This window comes from Fopius arisanus, unplaced genomic scaffold (assembly GCF_000806365.1).
Source record: "Fopius arisanus strain USDA-PBARC FA_bdor unplaced genomic scaffold, ASM80636v1 scaffold00014, whole genome shotgun sequence".
Lineage (NCBI taxonomy): Eukaryota > Metazoa > Arthropoda > Insecta > Hymenoptera > Braconidae > Fopius > Fopius arisanus.
The window spans coordinates 333,163-360,506 of NW_011887753.1; the positions used below are offsets into that span (position 1 = coordinate 333,163).

Sequence of the window (27,344 nt, forward strand, 5' to 3'; positions counted from 1 at the left end):
AACTGATTGCCACGTTTATTTTTATTTTTTCTTGAACTCCGATTCTGCACGATTTTGCCCCCCTGCTTCAGGGCTAAAGTAAGAGGGTACAAAAAAAGTGCACAGGGTACATTCAAGTACTCAATGAGTACAATCCAAACCAACAAAAAAAAGTTAGATTTTTCAAACTTCGATGCCAACTTCACATAGCTGCGTGGGTGAGGATCGGTACGCGACGTTGTCTCATGCTTAAGAGAATTTTTTAAATTTTTCTTCGCATCACTGAAATTGTTTCGCTAATGGTTTACGCAATAGATCAATTCATAATTCATCTCTCGTTCTACCAAAAATCAAAATAAAAAAGAGACAAATCTCACCGGTCGTCAATCATCATTTGAGTTTAGGGGTTTATAAAGAAATTCACTGATTGAGAAATAAGTGGTATTAAAGACATGCTTGGAGCTCGATAATACCTGAGGCGATTAAATCACTTTTCTCAGCGATTCGTCCAATCAATGTGCTTTTGAAAGTTTAAAATCTAATGAATAGATAATGGCACTTGGTATTCCCTTTGAGGGAACCACCAATAAACCCAGCAGTTGAGTGTTCAAGGTGCTTACCTGAAACAAAAAAGAGAAAAAAAAATCAATTCCATTAATCATTTCCGAAGCGAGAGAGAATGAGAAATAGTTTATTATTGTTGAGTTAAGAAGCATTGGAGAAGTAATTATCGATCACAATCGAGTCATGCCTGCGTAAAGTTTTTTCTTTGGGCTCAATAGAGCCGAGTGCCTTGGCAATGAGAAATTCACAGGAAAGGTCCTGTCATCGTGACGAGATTTTTTTTTTCATCGACTTGTAATAATAACTCCCCGGGTTACACCAGCCAGCAGGTGGAGGTCATCATTTAGAGTGCATTAAAATACCCTAGATTCATTATGATGTCCAGAATTTCTCCATTTATTTTCCCCGGATATTTTAATTGAGAAAGAGCAGTGATGTATTTTTTAATTATTCCGAATCCCTCGAAACGCCTAAAAAAATTATTCTCTCTTCAATTTCAATAAAATAAATGAATATCAAATATCAACAGAAATTCATTGACCCTTCATTAATGTTTTTTTTTTTATTTCAAGAGCATCTCTCTAGGCATATTCCACGGGAAAAAATTCCCAAAAAAAAATGCCAATAATTTCCATCAACGCAACCAGTAATGCGACCCAATTCGACTTGCCATATTCCATTGTCATACCCACCCCCCCATTTCCTCGCACTCGGTTATGTATTGTACACGGCAGTTCAGAGGAATATTCACGTATCGTGAACTGCGCCAAATTATCCTCCTCTGCATCCAAACATCTGGTTCATATACACAGCCCCCAGTTGGATAATAGGGTAATACACATTGGACTCGCGTAACAACGACGCCACCATAATTGGTCTCGGTACTGTCGTTTTCGGTTTCTCTCTCTCACCTTTGTTCACCAATGCACGAAGGAAATGAGTGTGAACGAGGCTTCATCACTCCGACTTTCGCATAACTGCCACCGAGAATTTCCACAGTCTTCTCGAGTGCCAAACATTGACATTCAATCGGGCCAGACAATGCAATTGTCCAAAAATGGCATCAACCGATTGACACAGTTACCCGAGACAATCAGCGAAAGCCCGTAAACACCAGTTACCGACAGAATCCGGAATTTATGAATAAATGATAAAGGTGAGAGTGGTATTGTTGATTGAAGGAGGAATCAACCGACAGCAATTATCACATGCATTAGTACGGAATTTTCCTGAATACCCATTGAAACCTGATATTTCATAATTTCGACTGTCCGTGGAGTTTCAATTTTTATCCCCGTGTACACTGAAGTCCATTGAGGGACTTCCAAAAGGAGAAAATGAAATAGAAAAGCGTCTGCAAGAAGCCCAGTGAATAGACCTGCAGTTTGCCGTTTGACATACGAGCCCATTGTCGGCTGGACTATCCAACGACAATGGCCCCCTGTCCTCGGATAAGCCCTCACCTTATCGGCTAGAATTATCGATCTCAGTTATTACCGCTGGTGAAATAAAAATATCCCTCAACAATCCCCCAATGCAAAAAGTAGCGATTCATATCCAGTTTCACCTTTTAATCTCAACCAATTTCCCCTACCAATGTGAAAATCATCTCCCCTGAATTCTCAATCTCATCCTCCATTACACCTTTTACAACTCATAGCAGTACTGTTACCCGAGACATTCACGATTCGTCATTCGCTTGGAAACGAGTGGAATCCCGTTACGACGCATCAGGAATCACTTGAGAGGCCCTTTCCTGCGAGACTGCAAAATTCACCATTAAATTCACGATAAACAAGAAGTCCCCAATGAAAAAAAAAACCTCAAAAAGGTATAATCCCCATAAAAACTAAATGGGCCAAACCCGGAAATACATGAAATTCATTAACAAGAGTAAACGAGAAGAGAGAAAAAAAAAAATAGTGCCTCGAAGCGTGACGAACGGAGATGTTTAAGGTAGGTCAGTGTAACACGAAGAGGCGATGGGCTTGGGTTTTCGGCTCGTTACACGGCCATTAAAGCAGCCCCATCCGACGAAAATTTTGCGATTCTCCATCCGGAATGCTCGCATCGAAAAAGACCCCGGACGATACCATCAACACACACGCGATCGAGTGCACCGATTACACGACTGATGAGACCACCAGTTTTCATCTGATTCAGCAAGATTCATCAGGGTGTCGGATGATGCAGGTTGTCACCTGACAGCCGTCTCAAGCGATTTTCCTCGAATGTGAGTGACAAGTCAGGTGAAAAAGGAAACCCACTGCATCATCACCTGTTATTAGCGAGGCATCGGATTGTTGATTGTCCTGGTGGATCCCATGGTGTCCCGTATCCGTTGGGATATCGCGTGAAGTTAACGCGAAATCGCGGTGGACAACCAACACGCTTTAACAGCCTAGTCCTTCGCCCCTTAGAGATAGTCGTGCGACAAGATAGCAGTTATACAGGCCTTTGAGCATCTCGACTTTCCCACGTCTCCCTTTTCACATCGATAAATATTATCCTGAATGGCTACTCTTTTCGATGATACACCATTTGGTAGATTAAGGGAGATTGTGCGAAAGGGTTTTAAAGATTGAGAGAGGGGGAAATGGGTGTTGGGTTGAGGAGACATGGACCATGGAATATCGCGATTGTAACCCGAGTCGAAATAGCGATCTCGTTGAAGTGTCTGATGGATCCACTGGTGTTAATGCTACACTGGTGCATGTTACTTTGCGTCGACAGTGGTGGTGTGTACTGGACAATTCACCTCCCTCCTCCCCGAGGACACCGCGATAACGCACTGTACACGCCCCGTTGACGATGACGAGATGCGATATTGCCAGGAGGATAGGTGGGGTCAGATGAGAATGCAGGATTACTCAGGTACTGCGTGGAAGAGAGCCCACAATGCTCGGGCCTCTTGGGGTCAAGTCCGCCTTGACACAGGTCAACCGCGTCGAGGAACTTAGTCAGAGGCCTCTTGCATGTTACCGGGATTTTCTCAGAGGTACCGTAAGAGTCCTCTTTTCACGGAACAGACACTTCCTATTGCAAATCACTTGTTCGGTGATGGGTGACACGACAAACTCCTCGGTTAATTCAATATTCCCACAAATAAAATCTTTTTCACTAGACCTGAAGCTTTTTCATTCCCAGGAATTAAACTCAAAAAGTATTGCTTCGAAAAATGGAGATTGTCATTCACCATGTAATTTTCACACTGGAATTCCAAAAAAAAAAAAAATCAAATTCTGACATCAACTCAAATTTCTCCCGAAACCACTCCGAAATTTGATCCTAAATAATTCATGCACCCATAATTCCCCAAATTTCATCACCAACTCGTACCACGCAAAACAAATCCTCCTAATTTGCGCGATACCAGAGTCAACCCCATCATCATCGTCGTTACTCGTGATTACATACATCTTGGGTGCTGTGTTGCTTCGTGTTCTCTCACGGATTCCCTATGCCCGTTAGGAATATATGGGTGATCGGGCTACGATCAGCGGTCACGGCAGTTGCGTGTAACTACATACCGTACTCGTTGTACAACGAACGAGGGGGAGAGCCAGAGGGGGAGCAAAAGGGGGTGGCAGTGAGGAGGATAAGGGGGTTACATATACACGATGTGCTGGAGGGTAGATTGGGTCGCCTCGCACGAGGGATATGGTCAAAGCCACTGTACTCACTATTGAGCAATGAAAAGGGAGAATCCCTGATTCTAGAGAACCTTCAGGAGCGAGGCAGTGAGATGCCTAGAAAGCCGAGGTATGGAGTTTCACATAAATATGTGACGGTGGGAGATGAAGGGAGATGAAGGGAGATGGGGGAGCCCCCCGGGTACGTGTGTACCGGTGTAAGGGGTCCCAGCTGAGGTCGAGCATTTACACAGCCAGGGTCATCCCCCTGCTGCTCCACCTCCTCGTGGTCTGCCCCCCCCCCCCCCCCTTTCGTATTTAGTACCGTTACCCCTCCCGCATGTTACGAAGAAGAGACTAACAGCTTGTACGTCTGTATGTGCCGTTTTATTCGCTCACTGGGGAGATAGGGTACAGCTCGCCGCAGTGGCGGTGAATTTTCTCCTCCCGCACACACGCTATCCCCCTATATTTTTCGTGCATCGCATATACCAGTCTCCATGTAGATTATTTTCAGGACAACAACATCTACACGTATCACCGAGAGGCCCCAGTCACGTATCCCAACAGTTGCAAGTCACAGGAGATTCTGTTTTTTTTGTCCTCTTTTTTTTTTTTTTCTTTCAACCAACGCTCTGCTCTCGCTCGCCCTTTCTCCACTTGTTTTTTTTTTTTCGTTTTATTTTTTGTTGTTGTTTTGGAGCAGGACTCCTCTCGCGTGTACTGATGGCTTCGGGGAAACATGCATAAGTCAGATAACACGAACGGTTGTACGATACACTTCCTCGAAAATTCCGGCTAACTGGTTACAAACCACTCCTGTGTACCAACACGTGACAAAAGGAAAATTAGGGGGGGTGAAGGTTGAATTTTTTGTGACTGAATTGAAAAAAGTCACAAGAACGGGGTTTAACGCTAGCTTGAATTTAATTTTTATTTTTTGCACCGTCTCGAGATCATAGAAGGTACCTGAGTTATAAGAATTCCATGAGAGGAATCGTTTGACCCGGTGATCGAGTTTCCCCGGGATTTTCGTCGTATAGCGCCACTGGAATACCTCAAGTGGAGATAAAAGGGGGTTTGGGTAAGATAATCGAATAGAAGGGGATGAGAGGATGGCGAATAAATTCCTTTAACTCTCTCAGGGGGGATAAATTTTCACCCACACACACACACTGGCAAGCCCTAGTCCTCCTCATTTCACACAACGACCTCGTTCCATTTCTCCCTCACCCCGAGGGGGTTAAGATCGTCGTGATAAATTTTGGCATAATTGCAGGCAATGAGTTCCTGCCGGGTCGCGTCCCAGAGACGAGTACTGGCAATGAGGTGGAAGAGTCATGAAGAAAAGTGAGAGAATGAGGGAGAACACTTTAACCTCCTATTGACTGTGCTTTCCTCACAAAAATTGAATTAACAGAAAATATCCCCCGTCCAATTTGCTCTCCAACGAGCGCTCGTAATTGAAAATATTGAAGATAACTCGATTAATTATATAAAAAGGTGAGAAATACTCGAGAAAATGAGAGAACTTTCTCTATCCACCACGAGAAAGATTCAAACCCGACAGGAACATACATCCAGAGGGATTAACCGAACACATGACAGAGAAAGATCCATTTCCGTCGACATGTTGCCCCGGGGGTCAGACTCGTCTCAGATCTTCCACTTAATCGCCGAGTAATCGTCCACTCCCCCGATAAAATGAGGTACAATTCGAAATACGTGTTAGTAAGCCCCAAATACACCAATTCCACTGGAAAAAAAGTTGCCAGAGGTCCCCATGGGAATGCCCTCCACGAATTCCCAGTGGAGGACTGATTGATGAGTGCTATGACAGAGGTACATCCTGAGAAATACTCAGCCAGTGGTAAATGGAGGTTTTACTCGTCAATTCAGAGTCCAGAATAAAAAGTCCACCTCCGGAGTGAAGTAGATAAAGAGGGTCTGCACCCAGAAAAATGGCTCATTTCAATCGAATGGAGATCGTAATGTCAAATTTTCAACTCATTTCACAGCGATACAATTATCTCAGCTGGATGATTTCAAATAAAATTTTTATTGAGCTCATGGATTGATTTTTCTCGATGCAATGGATGAAAATAATGGAGTGTTAGTGGGACAAGTATCAATTCCCATTTGGATCGATATATCTACAGTTGTCCATGGGGTTGTGCACGTACGCGTTAACTTGACCGACGTGGTCTCGATTCCAGGTTGTCCAAAGGAGTTTTAGCTTGATACAGTTGGCTATCCCTGAGTGACCCGCACGTACAAAGTTACCACCAGGGCTTCCCCGGGGTCAATGATAAAGATACCAATTCCACTTCCCCGGTACGTGAAAAACTTTTCCCCTGATTAAGTAAATTGTTTTGCTTCACGATTATCAGATTATCGATAATCATCTCCTTCCGAGTTTCACTTCTCGTTGGTTTCACGGGTCTGATTTAAACCTTAATCACTGGATTCTCGATGTTAACGTTTGCTTTTTCGGTGGCTTTACATTGTAATGCTGGCATTATGGAAATGATGAAACAGTCTTTTGCATTATTAACGTGAAATGTTTCACAAACACCGAGATTTTCATCTTCAAAGAGACACTCGTTCGTTTGTTGTGGCATCATGAAGGCTTTTCCTGGTGTATCCGGGGGGATTTGCTCGTGTGTTCGCTCCATGCTTTGCACGAAACCGCGGAAACAAACGTGAGAGTTTACCCAAACAACGTATGAATAAAGCTTCATTTCGCGATTATTATTGTACAAATAGGAAAGAATTCACTCGCTCGAATTTAATTTTACATGGGCGAAGGTTCACTACAGCCCACAGTAATTTATCAAAATCATGAAATGAACATCTCGAAATTTAAATAGCTGCGAATTAAAATTAGCCATCAAAGACATGTGAGTGAATGAGGAATGAGCATCACTGACTCTCTGCATATCGATATTTTGCGGATTGGCGGAAAAGTTAATAGAAAAATTTATTCATCTCCCATGGGTCCGGAGATATTTCTCTGGGAACCGACAACATTGAGAACGAAAATATTGACGATGATTCAAGTGTCATAAACAAAGAATATCCGAGTCTTCCGAGAATATCGTTGAATGACATCAGGGTCATCAAATACCCTCGTCAATGCCCAATGTAATAGCGGTTTAATTGAGATCCGATGGGATAAAAGTAATGAGAAAAGAATTTTTGCCCTCCGTGGGACGAGAAATGAGCCAATGTCCCGGAGGGCAACTCAAGGCGGACGAAAATTCTCGAGAAATGACATAATTGTCGTTATTAGAGTTTGCCTATAATCGTGCAGGACCACAGAGAGGACCATCAGCAGAATAGCAAGGGGGCACCCATCAGTAAATTACTCACAAAGGCGAACAGGGATAATAAGGTGGGATGGATCGACGTACTCTCCCAAAAAGAAAAAAAAATTATCCCCGAGACCCTGAAGTCGCGTCAAAGGGTCGCAATAAAACTCGTGTCAAAGTACGTTCGGTGCCTGTCACAACGAAATAACGATTTTACAACGAAAAAACATAATATTCTTTGCAAAAAAAAAAAAAAACGCCCATTGCTTTTGCGTGAGCCGCATAATGCCAGTAATAAAAGTGGCAAAAAGCCTCTTGAACTTTTCCCGAGCCGAGGGATAAAGGAAACAAAGTTGTTGGGAAGAAAAATTCACCATGAAATGCTGAGTTTATCCTTCACCTCATTATGCCCATTCGCGGGCCAACAATTACCGAGAACATCGAAATTTTCACCGATCAATGCCGATTATTACAGGTATTGCACTTGGAAATTTATTGACATCAGTGGAAAAATCTGGTGAATTTTGAAAGATGTATATTAGAAAAAAAAAATCATTCTAAACATCTCGAATAACCAACGACATCCGGCTTTTCACGTTGACGTCGGGGATATCCGTCGCCCCGAGGGCTCAACCACATCACAGACAAGTTACGAGTTTTATCCATTATCACAGCTCTTTCACAACTGAAGAGCTTTGTTCTCCACACATCAGCTTTAATCAATTCACCCGATCCCACTAGTGTAATTATCCCCAAAGGTTTTTTAATGAAGACCGTGACATTACATCCAGCTACACCAAAAGCATTAAAACATTTTCACTCCCGTACTTTTCCACCTCTATTTAAACCCCAAATAATCGATACATCTGTCCATGAATTTTCCCGGCTCAATCTGGCATACCATATTCTCATAAATTTTCAAAATACGCGTGCGCGACTATTGAGAAACAGGTCAAAATCGTAGTTTACCGCATTTGCAGCGTCAACTCATTTGAATGGCTGTAAATGTCCCTGTCCCAAATGCTCACAGAGACGTAAATCTTTTATTCAATTCCTCCTACCCCCCATTTATTTCCATTTTTCACACCCACATCTCATTGAATATGCCACGATGCACTTTTCCTGTTTCATAACTTCCTCGGTATAATAATCCAAGCCAATTCCCCCGTTAATGCACAGGTGTAAAACAATTGTCCATTCACAATTCATCTCCACGTTGTCACGATCGTTTGTCTTATTAACATCCTGTTAACGCTCGACAGTTGCTGAGACACGTTTTCCTCACTGTGCATTAAATCCAATGGGGTATTGGGGTACCCCCATACGGAATCGGGTAAATGCGTGTTGGCACTGGTGGAAAATCACGTTTCAACCCTCCTCCCCTCAACCCCCCTTTTCACCCTCCTGCCATTCCTTCATTACGTTAGATTGTACCGGTGGATGGAAATGGTGAATATAGTCGTGCAAAATCTAGATGTGTAATATGCTAGATCCCGAGGAGGCAACTCTATAACACCACTACCAACGAGTTATCGCACCAAACCCCCCCCCCCCACAACCCACGTCTGTTGGCTTTGAACCAGTGAATTATACGTAATTGTTATTTCTAGGCCAGTGGTTATGTCTCTTTGCCATTAATTACGTTGTACAATAGAAATTACACGGGTTTACTGCTCGCGATTCTATCATTTTCCATTTTACGGCTTTAACCCCGACATATCGATTAATTCCTTTCATCTGAAATCGAGAATTTTCGCGAAGAATCCAGAATCAATAATGAAAAAAAATGAATATTTATTGGATGAAATGGGGTAATTTTCTGGAGTGATTTTGTTTACGGTGTATTAAAATCATTGACAGACGGACAGACTATAAAACGCGAAATTCAATAGGAGATCAAAAAATTTCTGAAATTCGTCGAGTTCCGAGGGAAATGGTGAAAAAAAAATGGGAGAATTTATGATGAAAACGAAATATACATGTAATATCGATTTTAATGTTTCAGAATTGACATATTTTACAGTGATTTGCATCGCTGACGTGTGTACATAGGTTTGATTTTGGCTTGCTTTTACCATTCTCGCCGTTTTTTTTTCCTCCCCCCTATTTTTTTTTCTACATGGCTTTTTTTGTTCCACCGTCATGTCAAGACTCGATCGATTTCAAGCGATCGCGATAGCCGGCGAGACGCATCGCCCGTCTACTCGGTTTATATCGTACACCGATCCCCCTATTTTCCCCCATGCGAGAGAGATCCTCACCCCTTTCCCCTGTATTTTTAAATTGCCATTTTACTTCCTCTGTCGGTGTACGAGAGATCGACTGGGCGTAACTGCACCCACGGCAATACCTTGTATAATTACAATGGACCGTTGCCACATGACTCGGACACAATGAAACGTACGCAAGAGAATTATTTCATTCTCCTCTGCCCCTGAATTATTTTCAAATAAGCATCAAAAATCCACTCCACAAATAATTAATACCCACTCCTAATTAATGAGAAAAATTAATCTCCATCAGCTCGAAAGGATACGAGAAAATTTCCATCATCGTTGACTTAAAACATGTACTCAAGACCAGTTTTCCGCGGTCCTCACTAACCAAATGAAACTGCGAGAGACTTCCCGGAAGATATTTCAATAAATTGCAAGGAGAAAAAAAAAATAATGATATAAAACTCAAACTGCAGAAGCGTTACATTCCTCGGAGGGGCCGACGATATCCAGCCTCTTGGTTTTCATAGTCGTGACTGTTGGAGCGTGAATAATGACGACGGTGACGGAGCAATCGGCTGAAGTACCCCTAAGTTTTCCTCCCCGCCCCCCTGCCCCCCTCCCACCCCTTCACTTTATTCGACTCTCCCTCAAACGGAAAAGTACCGGAAAGTATTGAGAAGAGAAAATGACTTTTGAGGAGCACCAGATAAATAGGCCAAGTGTTCCAAAAAAAAAAACCTCTATCCTCGCTATCAATTAATTCGGCGTTAATTAATTCCCTTATCTCCCCTCATAATAATAAATTATCGCATATCGGTTGGGTGTCATGAGGCGCGAGTTGAATTTTCACGCGTCTTTTACCCTCTCGGTGGGTATATGAGGCAAAACCTCACTTTTCCCTCTTCCTGAAATGGCCGTGGGAGGGGGCTTAGGAGGGGAGGGTTCTAATGAGAACAATCTCGCCTCGGTGCGTAATTACGAAGTTAATTGGACGGCGCGCGCGGCGCCCAGCGGATAAAACGCGAGAGCTCGGGCTTTTTCCTCTTAACGGACTCGAGAAATAATTGGATAAGACTGCAAGGAGCAACCGACGTCCTTCATGTTTGTTACCCCCTCCCACCCAAAAAAATTTCATTGGATTTTTAATTCTCATTTTAATATCTCAATAACAATCCTATTATTAATTCAAATGATGTCGCTGCATTAAAAAACCGAAACATGCTTTTTCCCTCCGTCGGGCTTTAACGCGGAGGGATGATTATTTCTAATGGCCAAGATTTTTTTTTTCTCTACTCCAGAGATGATAATCTCACGGATTACCCTGTACTAATATCGTAATCCCCACGCGTGAATTTCTCCCAAAGCCCCGCGGGTTTCGTTTATTTTCCATTCATTTTTTTTTCCACTGGCTCTCGGGCAGATTCAACGTGACTTACGCCCCTTTGGGGAATGCATATCTATGCGATTGCACCCATGATTAAAATTATCATGGAAGTGACGGAGAAATTGCAATCCTTTCCACTACTCCAAAAAAAATATTATCTTCACTAGATCCGCGTAAAAATCTCGCGAAATTGTAAAATTTCTTTTTATAATTACAACTACATTTTCTCACTTACTCATCCAATTAGAATGTCAACACCTAATGAATCAGATTAGTAGGCAGTTCAGAGGCTTACCTGAAACAAAAATGAGAAAACAAATTTTATTAATCGTTTACGATACCAGAGGAATGCTAATATATATAAATATGTAATAGTTGATACTGATAAAAAAATTATTCTCGTGCGTATACAAGATCTATTGGATATCGACGGGGGGTTGGGGGAGTTGGGGGGGTTAGGGGGTCGTACAGTGGAGTTTAACGTCGAACACTCATTAGTATCCGACATCCCATTACGCGTCGCGTCATAAATAACACTCCATGCATCGTCCAAACCACTAGGCGTTATCGTTTTACGTGTTGCATCGGTATGATAGTGGGAATAGGTGAGACGAGAATTGGCGTGAGTGGTGTTTCGCTCGTAAAACCTTCGAAGGAGGTAACGGCAAAATATCTCCTCTAAGAGATGAGCCAAAATGAGGGAATAGCGAGGGGGTAAAATGGGTCTTGCTACGCTCCGATAGATACAACCGCAGCAAACAATTGCTTTCCCCAGTTCACCGATACTTTACAATAATTCTCCAAGGCACTGACCCTCTTGTCTATTCTAATGACTTCAATTTCCGGAAATTTCAGAATCTCCTCGAGTACCTTCTTTTTTTTTTCGCCTCTCAAACCAGCAAAATAAGCATCAGCCGATGCCTCTCGACCACTCCTCGTGCATCACTCGGTTTACCCAGTTTTTCTCGAGAAAATTATCCCGAATGAGCAGCATTTTCCGGGAGAACTCAGAGTGTGTGCAAAATACTGAGTACTTAAGGCAGAATGAGACACTAAACTTGGGATTTGTGAGCAGCGAAATGCACTTGAAAAATGCCTCCTGGAGTACTATCGAGGGCTCAATTGGATTTTTTTTCCTCTTCCGCTTTTACCGCAGGTTTATTCAGTCCTGTCCCAACCTTCTCCATTTTTTTTTTCGTTCAAATGTAAAGCAGGACTAGCAATTACCGTGGGAAGAATGGAGCTGAATGAGAGAACGAGAGAGTCTCTCTCACTGGGAATATTGATGAAAGGAGGGAATGAAAGAGAAGTTGAATACGGGAATAACAAAAAAAAGCCGGGGTTTTTCCGATTACAATCTGCCTCGGTGCAATACACTCGTTACATTGCGAAAGACTTCCGCCCACGGTACAAAATACCTGGTGAGATATCGTACCAGGAGTCTCTTGAGTGACGCTGGTGGAGGTTTCGAATTACGACATCGTGAGGGAGACGAGATGTTGGTTAACAGTCACGTATATGAGGAGATGAAGCCCCTCCATTCCCTCCATTCCCTCCATCCTCTCCCTTCCTCCTCATCCTCTCCTTCCCCGAGCTTCCTCTACTTGGTTGCCCCTTTTTTTTTCGTTTTTTCCCTTGGTTTATTGTCGTCATGCGCGTTAAAGTTCGCACGGTTCACAACCCTCCTACTCAGTACCCACGTAGGCACATGTTTATAATAATTCAAGGAGCGTCGGAGTAATGCATTATTCCGGTGGAAATTCCGCGGAGAAGGGGTGGTTACACGGTGGAGGACTAGTCAAGTTTTATGGCGTAGACTGTGTCAACTTCTCCACCGGATGTGAGGGTGAGATTCTAGGGCACTGGGATTGAGACGAGATGTGTACCATTCTAGGGTGTTAACCCCGTAAATCAAGGAAATAATAATGAAATACATGTAACGTGGATTTTCAGCGATCCAGGATCCGTGAAGTGCCATTTTTTAAAATGTCAAATAATTGGTAAATGAATTCCAAAGGGAAAATAATGAAGAGAAATGTAATTAGAAGTCATAATCTGACGGAATAGAGAAGAGCTTGGGTTCATATTTTATTAACAGCGGCAGTTGAGATTCATGCTGCTCGGGATAATTCCGACTTTTCTCTTACGCGCACTTGGCCAACCCCCTGTGTATACAGCAAGGGGGTGGAGTACTGAGGGGTCGGTGAAAAGTGGAGGCATCGAGCGTGGAATTAATATTTGACTCGTCGAGAGACGGTGAAAAGGGAAAAAAATAGTTTGTGACAAAAACACAGGTTCGTTGAAAAAAAAAAGGGGTGGAGAGAGGGGGATGAAGTGGAAGAGTCCGTAGAGTGGCACAGCGTGTCAACCGGGCGAAAGAGTACGACCCCGAGACTCATGCCTTCTCGAAACAAAAAGTGGAAAATATAAAGCAGGGGGATGAAAGAATATAAAATCGCCCTTTTTTTTTTCTCATGCCTCGTGGAAACTCCATGGTGTTCGCGACAGGGAGCCCTCCGGGTATTAACGTCGAGTCTGAAATTTTCTGGATGGACAATGCCATGACTCCGGGAATTACGGGAAGAATGAAAGTCCTTCGAGGAATTTCACGGGTTTTCTGCATTTTTTTTTTCATCAGGATCTGAAGTAATTAATTTGAATTTGATCTATTTTTCGACTCGATTCACGACTATTTTTTTGGGTGAACATTTAACCCCATTTCATCGAAATTTTGGGGAGGATGAGTTGAGGTTTTTTTTTTTACTATTTTTTCGAGGATGCCGGGGTCAAACGATGCGGAACATTTGGCTTGGAGGAATCACCTAATCCATTGGGCACCCGGTGGATAGAGAATTTCACGATGATGCAGGAGAATTTTCTTGTGAAACCTGTGATTTATCAGACATTTTTTTCCCCTCCGCTGATACTCCCCCCGGGGGGATGATACGTGCCTGGATGTAGGACACCATCTGCACGAGACCGGCATACCCCTGGGAAGCGAATTTACTCGTGAAAGAAAAATAAATTACTCGATTTAATTAGTGATAAATAACGATCGATTTGGCTGTTGGTATGTTTAAAGGCATCCGGAACTCAGAGTCGAAAAGGTATTGATATCTTACACAATCCACAAACTTTATCACCGCTATTTTACACCCAACCTGTAACGAACCTAATCACCTGGCACTACAGCCCCATCACTATTTATTGCGAATAACCGGCACCTCGTTAAGGAGTCAAGGGCCGCCAACTCAGCGTAAACAAGAATAATTATCCACTCAGCCAATCCTCATCGAAGAATTTTACCGCCCCACCATCCACTGACTAATTTTTCATCCGACGTCAGCGACCCGCTGAACTCTGGGGAAAATTGATACCGAGGGAATGACGGGTAAAAACGATAATAAATGTTGTGAATCCGGGAGATTGTCACAAGAAGACACGTCCGACTGGTCCTGATGTATTGGCCAGTATATCCAATCGCAGAAACAAAAAAGAATTAATGGAAAAATTCACCATCAACCCCCATCAATTTTTATTTTGAAAATTATAAATTTTTTTCGCGTGGACAAGGAGACAAATTTCCGTCTAGGTTTCACCGTGAGACGTATAAAAATAGAGAATAGCTTCTTCATTCCCTCGGCTTATGGGTCTTAATTACATTTCTTCTCATTTCCCCCCACCATCCCCATTTCTCCACTTCATCACGACCGGTCCCATTACCCCTCCGCCCATTAAGTCCGTCAAAAGCCAAGTACAGAGACGTGATATCTCCACTATATTTTCCGCAGTTTGAGTGTAAATACAGGTGAGATTAAAAAAAAATGAATAAATAATCCAGGGAAAGATGCACACGCATTAGCCAGTGGGTATTAAAAGCGTGTCCCTTTTCACTTCTCCGTTGGAGTCGAGCTATCCCTCTTATTCCACGAGTTGCTGATTTTTTTTTTCTCATTCTTTTTTCTCTTCTTTCATCTTCCTCGACTTTTGTGGAAGGAGAATGCTCTTGAAATGCCTCCCACGCTTCGCTGCCACACCCTCTTCTCCCCCCAGTATCTTAATTATATTTTATCGCGAAACTCTGTCACTCTCATTTAAATTCAAATAGTCCACCCTGGTATTATCCGATGACCCCTCCCTTTCCTCATTACATACCGATGGATAGCTATCGAATTATATTTCTTCAATTATTATGGTAATTCACCGCCGCGAAATAATAGGACATTTTTTTTTCTTCCCCTCTCGCTTTAATTTTTCCCTCCACTCGGGAGTAACTCTTTCTATTTTTATCCACGCGAATTCATCCTCTCATTTATATCCCTCGAACAATTTCCAGTGTCAAAATAATTTACTACTCGTATTATTTACGGATAACCATTGAATTATACTTCTTCAATTATTATGGTAATTAAATTTATGATTCTATTTTTACTCTCGCGAGTAACTCCGGATTGTTTTATACAGCGGGAATTTATTCTCCAATTTATGTCGTTCTTGAGGTTGAAACAATACCCCGGAATGCGTCCCTCGAACAATTCCAAAATGTCGAAATAATTTTTCACCAGAAACAGTTGGGATGAACGAGGCCTTTTAAAAATTCCAAAACAATTACCCAGTTTTTGCGATAATCCTTGCGGCACTGATTCTCTGAAGTGGAGGAACGAAGCAACGACGGAGTGGACGAGGGGGGAAGAGAAATAAAGGGGGGGAGGAGGTAAAAGAATAAGGAGGAAAAGGAGGAGAGAGGAATATCCATGAAGTGAGGTCGAGGGCCGGCCCACACGCGCGATGCATTCTTTCATACCCATCCGCCTCGCCGCCAAAGTCTTGTATACAATAACATATGTATACATGACCTTGTGTAACGTTAAATAAAATTCAATGGAAAAAATACGGGGGATAAATAATAATTGCCACAGATTCGTGAAGGCCTCCTCTGAGAGGGGCAAAATTACCGGACAATTCGCGCAATCGGTAGTCAAATTCACATGATCGTAATTGTCAATTAAATTTCAATTTTTAAAACAATTTTTTTATCAATCCGATGCTGAGGTATATTTGTAAATCGGTTTTATGATTACGGATGTTATTTTTGTGTCTTTTTCATGGGAATTTTTTTCCAGTTTTTTTTTATCCCCATGTGCATTTGCCGAGGGATAATTTTTTAATGGGGCCCATCACGGTTATATGCATCATCCATGACTGTAATTACATCGGTGTCTCTGTGCTGTGATTCCAGCGGAAGAGGACTGTCGAGGCACTGGGTGTTATTAACGGATGGTAATAAATGACATGCTTTGAGGCTCGGGTGGGAGACAATCGGAATTGCAAATATGAATTTTCAAGTTTCAACTCGGAGCTGAGTTTCAACAAGAATTCCAAGAAGTTTCATGTTTGAATATTTAAATTCAATACAATTCAATTATCCAAGCGATTTTCTGGAAAAATTAGGTCATCCTCCGGATTAATCATTTTTTTTACCAAATTATTTCTCGGTACAAATAATTGAAAATGTCAAATAAAGCACAATAAAAACCCAAATTCTCCATTTTACGGAATATTCAATGAGTTAGCAATTAATTTTCAATTAATTCCCGGATTTATATCAATTCCCGTGGAACAATTACTTCAAAATTGAATGGAAACTTGGATATTTGAAAATTTGACGCCAGTAAAGAGGGACCACGTCGTACCTAATGCTCTAAAATCAAGATCCCCACGATAGTCCACTATAACCCAGAGTAGATGAGAGTATATCGTGTGCACCCCAGGTCCAGAATACAATCGATCTTACCGTCGAGTACGGGCATTATCCCTCTTAATCAATGATGCCCCAGCCCCGGACATTTCCCAAGGTACAACCCAAAATCCGAGATATTCACTCACTATTTTTCTCCGCGAAAAATCCCAGATCTTCTCAGAGTCAATTGAAAATTTATTCCCGAATATCGTACCTCCCTGGCCTCCAACAAATATTTAAATAAATTATTCTCCTATGACATCCCGCCGATTAATAATGCACCCCTCCGGCATTAATAGCCATCACTCAGATTAAAAAATATATTCCCGGGGAATAATTCAAATTCTATTTTAACAACAGCATAAAGCACGCTGGAAAATATATAAAATTCATTCTCATGATTTGCAGGATGGATTTGAGAGGTTTATTTTACCGCGCTATAAATCCATCCCGGAATGAAGAACACTGAGTGCGGTCTGAAAATACGAAGCGACACGTTGAAAAAATGCGTAGACAACTGGGGAAGAGAGGAGAGTAAACACGGGAGAAAGAAAAATACAATAAAAATGTTAGAATAATGGTAATGTATGCGCCGAGGGGGTGAAGGGGGAGGTCCTTGTACACCCACGTGCCGGTGTTACCGCGTGGGCGATGCATTTATACCGACTTGTTCGACAATACCTAGTGCAATACACAACCAGTTGCTGCAATACGACTTTTCATTGAGATCTTTGTTTTTTTCCCGAAGATCGATTTTTCCCCTGAGTCTAATAGAAAAATGTCTGAAGATTTTGGGACCCTAACCGCCGCCCCCCGAACTCCAACCAATCCAAATGTTTAATTAAATTTCATTAATTGTCTACGCCATTGAAAATTCGAGTATAGAGAATCAATCGAGTGGTAAAATATGGATTGATAAAAAAACTCAGGAAAAATGATATTCAGGTCATCGGAATAATTCATAAACCAATTTCCAAGGAATGAGTGATTATCGAGGAAAGTCATAATCAGGGAAATGGGGGTCTTGAAAATATTCAAGACTTTGTAACCGATGATTATGCGCAGATGTTTCTACCCCTAAGAAGTTCTCATACATCACTAATTGAGGAAGAAAGAGGAAAATGGAGAGGGATTAGTGGTGTATACGTGATGAGGATCGTTAACAGCGTAATTATTGAGTTTCTCGTTGATTAATAAGTCAGGAGTGGACATTCAAAGCAGGCAAACGTTCCCCAATTCATTAACAATGTCTGACGTTAAAAAGATTGAAAAAAAAAACGGGTACGGTGCCCGGGGAATGGAGGACACTGTCTCGTTCCTTTGCTCTCGTCAGATAAACGGACGACAGAACAGAGGAACTGTGTTCATGGCTGTGTAACAGAGTCCGGGTTCCTCTTGTTCGACCGAGTTGAGAAAATTGCGTCGTGCAAACACCCTTTCAACTAATTAAATCCTGTCCCAGATTCTGTATAACGGAAAAACTAGGGAACAGTCAGCCACTTCGGGAAGTTATACAAAGACCCTTTTTCATTGGCAATAAGAAAGAGAAAAAGAAAATAACGGAGAAACGCTCGAATGGCTTTTGTGTCGTCTTGGTATATCTGTGAGTGATGCAGGTCAGGGAGTTGGTTTTTTTTTATAAACGATATCTCGATCTTGGTTTTCGAATCGCGGGAAGTTAGTTGCTTCGGGAAACCGCGGGATTTTCTTTTTTTTTTTGCCACCCAGGTATTTATGGATGAATTGTTTACTGGTAAACAGGTAATTGCAATTTTTTTAGCATTTTTTAGGATTTTTTTTTATTAATTATCCATTTACCCAGCAATTTGCGGTGGAAAATTCAACCCGAAGGGCTCCAGAATTTCTCACGGATTCGAAAAATTTTTCACGAGAAGAGAGCAGATGGAAATAGTGGGAGTGTAGATAAAAAAAAATAGTGACACGCGCCGAAAGTCGTCAGGGCAATTTTCGTCAGTTGTCAGCTGCTCAACCCGATGGCTCCTCAACACCAAAAAATTCGGAGGAAAGCACGAGATGAGGAAAGACCGACGAGTTTGCATGTCATCGCCTCTCGATTAACCTCCTCACACCGGAGCACACAGAAGATGCGGTTAGACGGATGCCCCGAAAAAAAAAAAGTGAAAAAAACTCCACCCGCCACCCCCCAGTAGAAATATCGAGGATTTTTTCTCGCGTGTCTCGTCACTAACAGCATGTGGAATGCCACCGACAGCGAAATAAACGAGACCCATGGTCGAGTGTTTGCGATGAAAAGCCCACCGGACGTTCGCGTGTCGTCAGTGGATGAATGAAGACCCCAAGAGAAAAATAAATGTGAGACAAAAAAACTAGGAATTATCGAGGAAGGAGGAGGAGATTGTGAAAGCGAAATGGAATAAATTCCATTCGTTGAATAGAAGTTGCCACTGAGTTGCGTGATATCGTCGTATATATTCATATACGGTGGATGAAAAATGTATCTTATGGTGCCATGTGTGTCGAGCGTTAAAAAAATATATAGAAAAAAAAAATATATAATAAAGGCGGTGAAATTGAATTTCAGATAATCACAGTGCTCTTGTCATCTCGTACGTCAAATATCTGTCGGATTCATCCCTCTTTTATTCAACTCGAATGTGCGAAAGGTACGCCTGATAATTGAGTGAAACAATGGGGTATGCAGAGTGCTGGGGCATGATCGCCGGCGGCCCAATGTCGGCGGATCGATGGTTTTCAGGGGGTACCAAAGTAAAATAACGCCAGCTGTTTCATTTGACACCTCTTTTGCCGGGGAATTTCGTTTTCAGAGGAGATAAGTTGATTCTTCCACGAATCCTCATAAATGCGAGAAAATGTCATGATAAATGTCGTAATTGTTCCTCGCGGATCAAATTCAACCCTCCCCACCCGGAAATTCATCAAAACTTCCGCATGTATCACTTGTTGAATTCGCCATGACCCATCAATCTAAAACACTACAAAGAATAATCCCCATCAATTTCCCTCGTCTAATGAATTTATTCCCCCGAACAAAAAAGAGCCCAACACTCGTGCCCCCAATTTTACAAAATGCCCGCGGCCAATTCGCGATCCCCAGGAACAATCAAACTCATTTGTCCGCCGTTTATTTTCATTCCCCCTTCAATTTTCCTCCATTACCCCGGAAAGTGTTCACTCATTCGAATAGCTCACCGAGCATCAAAACACAAATGTGTTATCATCACATTCTCAAATCCTCCGACCCGCCATCCCAAGAAACAAACCCCACACTTGATTAAATAATTAATCAACCCCGGGTGTAACCCGACATTCCGCAATATTCCTCTCGTCGGGCCCAAAAAAATCCATTATTCATAAACCCAAGCGGAAGTGGATACGTTGCTCAGATAATGAAACAACTGATCTAGTCAAGGAAGTCAGTAAAAAAAAAAAAAATACCAACAGTTAAAACGATCCGTCTAAAAATGAACTGTACGAGTTGACGCGCTTTCTTGCGGTATTCCCAGAATATATCCTCCATCAAAGTAAAACCTGTTTTTTGCGATTTTTTCACCTCCCACCACCCCCTGACCCCCTAACCCGCGCCCCCTTGTCCGCTGCCCCCACCCGAGGATGTCACCCGAATGAAAAGGCGGCGAGAGGCCGGCAAAGTCGGTGAAGAAGGCGACAAAGAGCCGGAGGGACAGATTTTCTTTTTTTTTTTATTTTTTCTCCTCTCCACCCAAGGAATAGAGAGATAGTCCGACGAATGGGTTGAGTCTTCGTGATCTCCCCCTCGACAACTTGGTGTGACAAATGTCGCGGCAAGAGAACGCCCGAGTGCTCTCATATATCATAAGGATAATTATATTATTCCACTTCAGAGTCCAACGACGAGATGTTTATTTATAGGGGAGGGCACATGGTTGGGAGATTGTAGTGGAGTCTGAGGGACATTTAGTTACAGAAAAAGGGAGGACAGGGGGACAAAGGGGGGAGGAATGAAAGAGGATGCTCACTAAGTCCGGGGATACAAGAGGACGCGTCTGGCATGTCACCCTATACTCTGCACTCGTCCATCGGCTGTAAATAGCACTGACACGCCTACATTGAGTGAAGCTGGGTTATCTGTTACTGGAGGATATGTATTTTACCTGATACTGGGGGAATAAAATTTCGGAGTGGATTTTTAAAACAAATGGGAGAGCGGGGGGCCCAATTGAAACGGAGCGATAAGACAAGTCAAGTTGATGGACTTATTGGGTTGGATTATTGATAGGGTATTGAATCAAATCAACGAAATGGATAAATAAATATTTTTCATAAAATAATCCACATGATTCTCAATTTATGACGATTAACCAGATTCATGTTTCGGAATAATTGGATAATTATTTGAAAATGGGAACAATGGTGAAATTTTTTCAGTCTTCAAAATCACGACAATGAATCGTTTAACATTCCGTGAATTATCTCCGCGGTGCATGTCTATCGCATTAAGAACAATTTTATCCAATTGTTGGGATGTATGAAATTACCCGATAATCGTGGTTCGCCGATTTGCAAAGCTACCATTGTGCCTTATTCAAGGGTATGTACACAAGAGGGGTATAAACATGGTGTATGTGTGTTGTATATTGCTTAACCCGGGGTATGTCTGCGGAGGTTCTTGGCTTGATAAAGGGTGATGGGGTGGGTAAATGAGAAACGCGGGGGGGCAGAACGGGGTTGAACACTTGGGCAGCACGAGTGTGCATTCATGTCGTTGCACAGGGAAATGCAGAGAGGCTCCATCAACGTTTGACTCGAGGATCTCGCGTCATTGGGCAGGAGAATCTATAGTCATACCCCTCATCCAGGGTGGGGAAACGACATGAGACACGAGTGTCCACAAATCAAGAGCCACGAACACGGAGATTGTCTGCTAGAAGTTCATCAATGAGAGATGCTCATCCACTACGGGAGCGAAAAAATTGTCCTGAATTTGTCCTGAATTTATCCTGAATTTATCCTGGATTTTTGATCGACCAATTTCCAGAAATTTTAGAGAAACAATAATTTTAAAATTCCCCCCAAACCCTCGGATGAAATTGAATAAAACATTGAGATGTGATACGAAAAATCGTCGGAAAACGCGCGATCATTTGAATTCGGTGGGCGGCATATGCCGCAACAAATCCCCAATTCAAAAAATTAGCAATTCGAAATTTCGGGTGTAACACCCGTTGAATTTCACTGTCTCGAGTCAACGAAAATTCATGATAATGCGGAGGCTGTGGTACCACTGTGGAGATGATAATTTTTTCAGAGTGAACTTAATCCATTCGTCCCTTCAAAAATTACGGGGCTCTCGTCTCTCTGGTGCTCCTTTACCTCGACAATTCCGCTCGATTTCCATTCGCAATAAATATCTGGAGAAAAAGGGGGATTTAAATCGAGAGGACTCGAAATTACAGAGAGCGAGATTCAGACGGGGAATCTAACCTTCGGCTGTTTATGGCTGGACCTAGTCACTAGAATTTCATACACCCCGAAAGGAACAAAAGTATTCGCACGCCAACGGGCAATTTATACTTCAATTAACGCGTGGGACGGTAGCCAGTTTTTTTTTTATCCCATAATTTCAGTTTTCCGACAGACATTTGACGTTTGACATTTGGTGGGACGAAATCGGCGGTTGACCCCTATATCCGGTTAATAATTTATTCCAAGATCGAAATATTGATTTGAGACTTCCGAAACCGCGAAATAATTATCTGTCGTTGCTTTCTAGACAATTAAATTCATCGGCAATTAATACGCGTGGCAAGCCATCAATGCCATATCCCTAACTGTCCAAACACCCCGTTTACTTGTTTTTCGCCTCGCAATTTTAGTTTTCAAAGTATCCACCACTTCAACACGCAATTGTGATCCCCCGCACGTACAGGAAAATCGACACCGTAACAATGCGGACGAGAAATTGAATTTTCCGTTTTTTTTTTCACCCAAAAAAAAATGACCGGACAAAGTCCAAAAAACCAGTAACCCCAAATCCTAAAAAATTTCCCGACAACACCCACCGCGTAAAAATAAACATCTGATATTTCCACCCCTAAAAAATCGAGCAAGTAATGCCAGAAATTCCGCAAACTCTCAGTACCCTGATCGCAATGTTAATTGGTGTCGCGCCCCCACGCGTCTCTCGTGACAACCGCACGTTTGATCGTTAACGAATGCACTCGCCACATTCAACTAATTATTATCCGAGATATATCATTAATTCATAGACCGATTGGGTGGATATTAGTGACAGCAGTACGTGCGAGACGAGTTGAAAAGAGTGGAGGGCGCGTAATTGGTTGTGCATCAACGATTTGTTGAAACGCGGGGACACAATGGTGGGATAATGCCGGAGGGACGTTCCCGGGTGCTTTTTAGAATTTGTTTCCTTTATATTTATTTCACTCCGCTTCTTTTCTTTTTTTTACTTCACCGATTCTCTCTTTTTTCTTCGGCGCGAGGTCCGAAGTAAAGCGAACCGAGCGAATTCCGTGGGTTTCGCGGAAGTGAGGAGAAGGGGGAGACAGGGAAGGCGGGGGAGGATGAGGATGATGAGGAGGTGAGGAGGAAAAGGAGGAAGAGGAGGGGAAAGGGCAACGGTAGCGTTCTGGATCAGCTTGAAGGAGATATAAACGAGACGGCGCAAAACTTGAGAGGTAGAAACAAGAGGGCGGCAAGAGAGGAAGAGGGAAGATTACGTGGTTGCACCTCTTTCCAGCGGCAACCGGGGGCTAATGTACGATGGCTTAGACTCAGAGAGCTCTTTGGATATCCCTTTACCTCGCTATCTCCGGAGTATACCCTGGGATACAACACCGACCAGGACGTACGACGCGACACAACGTCCCCGACGACAATCTTTTCTCACTTTGTGGAGGCGCCATTTTTCAACTTATGGAAATTGCGTCCTTTCGACGGTGCGAAACTTGCCACAGTATCTTCGGGGAAAAGTTGAACGGGTCCACACGTTTTTTTTTCCCCCGCTTTCTTTTATTTATTTTCATTTATTTTTTCTTTCGCGGCGAGTTTACGTTATCCCTCTTTGCTATTCAATGGGGTATTTTTTTTTCGGGAGAGGGTTTTCTATTTTTATTTCACTCTGACCTGCATTTATTTATCTCAACGGTTGGGGATTTTAATTCAATTTGGTGGTGTTATTCGTGTTTTATTCGTCAGGACTGGCATTTTATTGATTATTTTGCTGTAATTTTTGTGAAAAATGAAAAATGCTATTGAAAATTCGGGTTTCAATTTATTGATCAAGGAATCGTGGATATTTCGGCAATTTGTGATATTTCATTGCTCCATAATTTTTGATATTTAAAAAATAGATGGAATAGTAGGCAGAATTTTCATCGAAAAATCACGAGAATAATTGGTTTTTCACTAATAAAATGGATTCGCTGAGAATTTGTATAAAATTTTGAAAACTTTATGAAATTCAGAAAAATAATAGCTCCCATCCCTCACCTCTGAATAGTCTCATATCTCTTGTACCCGAGGAATAAGCCCTGAATGCTGGAGTGTGTATTCCAGATTTTCCCTTTATTCATTATCCACCCCCGGTAATTTATACCCCAGAACTGCTGCGGTCCATTTCTTTTCCCGCTCCCCAGTCTTAACGCGATTGCCAGTAATTCCATTTGGTCCGACGATATGGAGGGGTCAGTGGTGATTCCCCCAGAAACATCCTAAATTTTTGACAATAAATTGACACTGCCGAACACTAAATAACCCCCCCTGGGACATCTCGGGGCACGTGCTACCGTGAATTCCTATTTTCGAAATCTCAGAGTGACAAACAGTCAATGTAAACATCAACAATTGCTGTATTTTCTCTGCTCCCCTCATGATTTATATACATCCAAAGGAAATCACACTTCTAAGACATTAACCTATTTTTAACAAATTAAACTGTTTCAACCTGAAGAAAAATTCGAAACCCGAAACCAATTTCCCTGCAATTAAAAAAAAATCGCGACAGCCTCTACAGAAATGAATGATATCTCAAAATCCGCGATAAATACCCAAATTTTCCTGAGAAGCTAATTTATAGAGCGGAATGAGTTCTGCAAAAAAGATATTCACGAAAATTTTCCCTTCTCAATCAGATTGCGAGATATTTCGCGAAAACTTCGCCTCTTCCATTTTTTTCCTACGAGGGATTTTAGATAAACATCGTCAACGAAAAAAAAACGACGATATCGATGTGTATCGTGAAAAATCATTCTCCGGATGTGTTTTGCCATCAGAGATGATGATTCCCCGTAGATGATGGGCCGATCTGACGAGTATTTACGATGCCGACATTGGCAATGATTCCGAGGATATTGAGAGAAAGAACGAGTAGATTTACCGGTTTCCCGAGCACGTTCGGTACCTCTATCTCACTCTGGCGAAAGCGTGTATTATGGGCTGGGGATTATTGAAGGATGGGGTAACGATATACCGGTTCACGTGAAAGACGGCTTCCGATTGTATACCGTTTACGCGTGCATCATCGTAAAGAAGAACAGATGGGAATAGAAAAATTAAGGGAGGAAACGAGCTGCACGTGGAAAAACTCTTCAACAACTTGCTATTCCATTGTCATACTCATTGTCATTCGCAATAGGTAGTGTCAATTCCTCGGTTAATGTCACTGCCATTTTCATCGGTCTTTCATAAACACCCAGAACATATCAAAGTAATGCACGAGGGAAATTTAATTTAATGATTGCTAACTCCTCAGAACAACGAAAAAGCCTCCAACTGGAAATAACCGATGCAATGACAGTATTCGAACCATTGGATCCTTCCATCATAAATCCAGAGCAATGAAAGACCCATTGGAAAATGAATTTTCATCGCACCAACTCGATTACCATCTGAATTCGACTGTTGATGGATTTTTCACGGGAGAATGAGAAATCAAACATCCTTTCATCCCTTTTAATTCTCGATCGCGTGTCACGCCATTCATTACCCCACCACAAGTGACCAATTTTTTTTTTGAGTCATGAATAGAGAAATCAAAAGACCTGACAACACAGGGGGGCATTGACGAATTATCGATTTCCATCACGCAAGCAACAACCAACGGGAAAATAAAGAAAATGCACGATACATGTTTTGAAAGTGACACGTGAAAAATTTCGATCAGACATCGTTGGAGAAAAAGAATTCGAGATGAATGGCGTCCACACAAAAGTCTCTTTCTCATCTTTAAGGACTCGAATCGAGGGAGATTTCGCCTGAAGGACGACTCGACGTTCATTTGTTTTTCAAACCCAACTACACGCATCGCTTCCCCCACTCTCAAGGTCGTAGCCCCACGCAGTGTGCACACAGCACCGAAAATACACCGCAATATCATCAAGGGTAATAAAATCGAGAAAAGGAGCACAAATAAAAATGAAAAACAAAAAACTCACCACTTGGAAGAAAGCTTCAATTCTCCAGACGATCCAGCAGAAGAAGTCCAACGTTTCGATCGAAATCGCCACTAAAATAATCCGTATACCATCCACCAGTTATCAACATAAAACCATAAAACTAAAACCACATTCACTGAATCAATCCACTGTCACTGTCACTTATCACCTTACGAATTGAGGTCACTCGAAAAAAATCCCCCAAAAATATCCACACGGTTACTCTCCCAGATAAATCCAACGATAAATTTTCCAGAGGCGAGAGACCCCTCCCGTATCGACTCTCGCGACAGTAAAAATGTGCAGTCCCTCGAAACACCCGGAAAGCTTGCCGAAAACTAGGACAGAGTTTCTCGAGAGAGAAAAAAAAAGATACTAGAAATCCTCCAAAAGGTGTCGAATCAAACTTCTCTATTTCACTGTAACCGGGAGAAATGTTCGGGTTAAACTGACGCTAAGACGTTTATTTCATAAACAAAAATAGTTGCACGTTGATATTGTTTAAGATCGACGAAGCATCCGCGCGGTACGGCACTCGCCTGAAAACTGAAACAGCCCGACGCGACCTGAGACCGGGACACGACTGCCTTCTGCTGGGCTTCCCCCTCTCCTTGATCGCCCTCGACCCCACCACTCCTGGTTTATGTGCATTCATCCCCTCTCTCGCGGCCCTTCCCTCTCATTTCTCCCTCTTCTTTTCCCTTTCCACTCGCCCCCTCCCAACCTCACCGGCACCCTTTTGCCACTCAAAATCCGAATCCACACGCTTCAGCTGTCTGAAAACCCTGCACGCGTACTCCTCGCACTTTTTTCACCCTTCCTGTGGCCAGGAGCATCCTACGCCATTCCTATGCGTCTCTCAACCCCCTTTCAACCCAAGACCCACGAGAAATCAACCCCTTTGCATCGGCACGTATTACCCTCCTGGCGAGGGGTGGATAAAGGGGAAGTGAGACTCTTACCCCCTGAAAGAGGCACCAGCAGTGAGAAATTGTGGCTTCCGTCGATCTGTAAAAAGACTAAATGGTATGTGAATTTAATGAAATTCAGAGAGGGGAGGGCAGTTGTTTTAAATTTGTTA

At 42.5% G+C, this 27,344-nt stretch overlaps 1 protein-coding gene across 1 annotated transcript in view; it reads right to left on the reverse strand.

Annotated features, from left to right (window-relative positions):
• olf413 (DBH like monooxygenase olf413) overlaps positions 1-26,828 on the reverse strand; it is a 95,244-nt gene extending 68,416 nt beyond the window's left edge. The window contains exon 1 of the mRNA XM_011299273.1: positions 26,264-26,828. The gene's annotated coding sequence lies outside the window, so the exon portion shown is untranslated. The remainder of the gene's footprint in view (positions 1-26,263) is intronic.
• Positions 26,829-27,344: the final 516 nt, after the last annotated feature.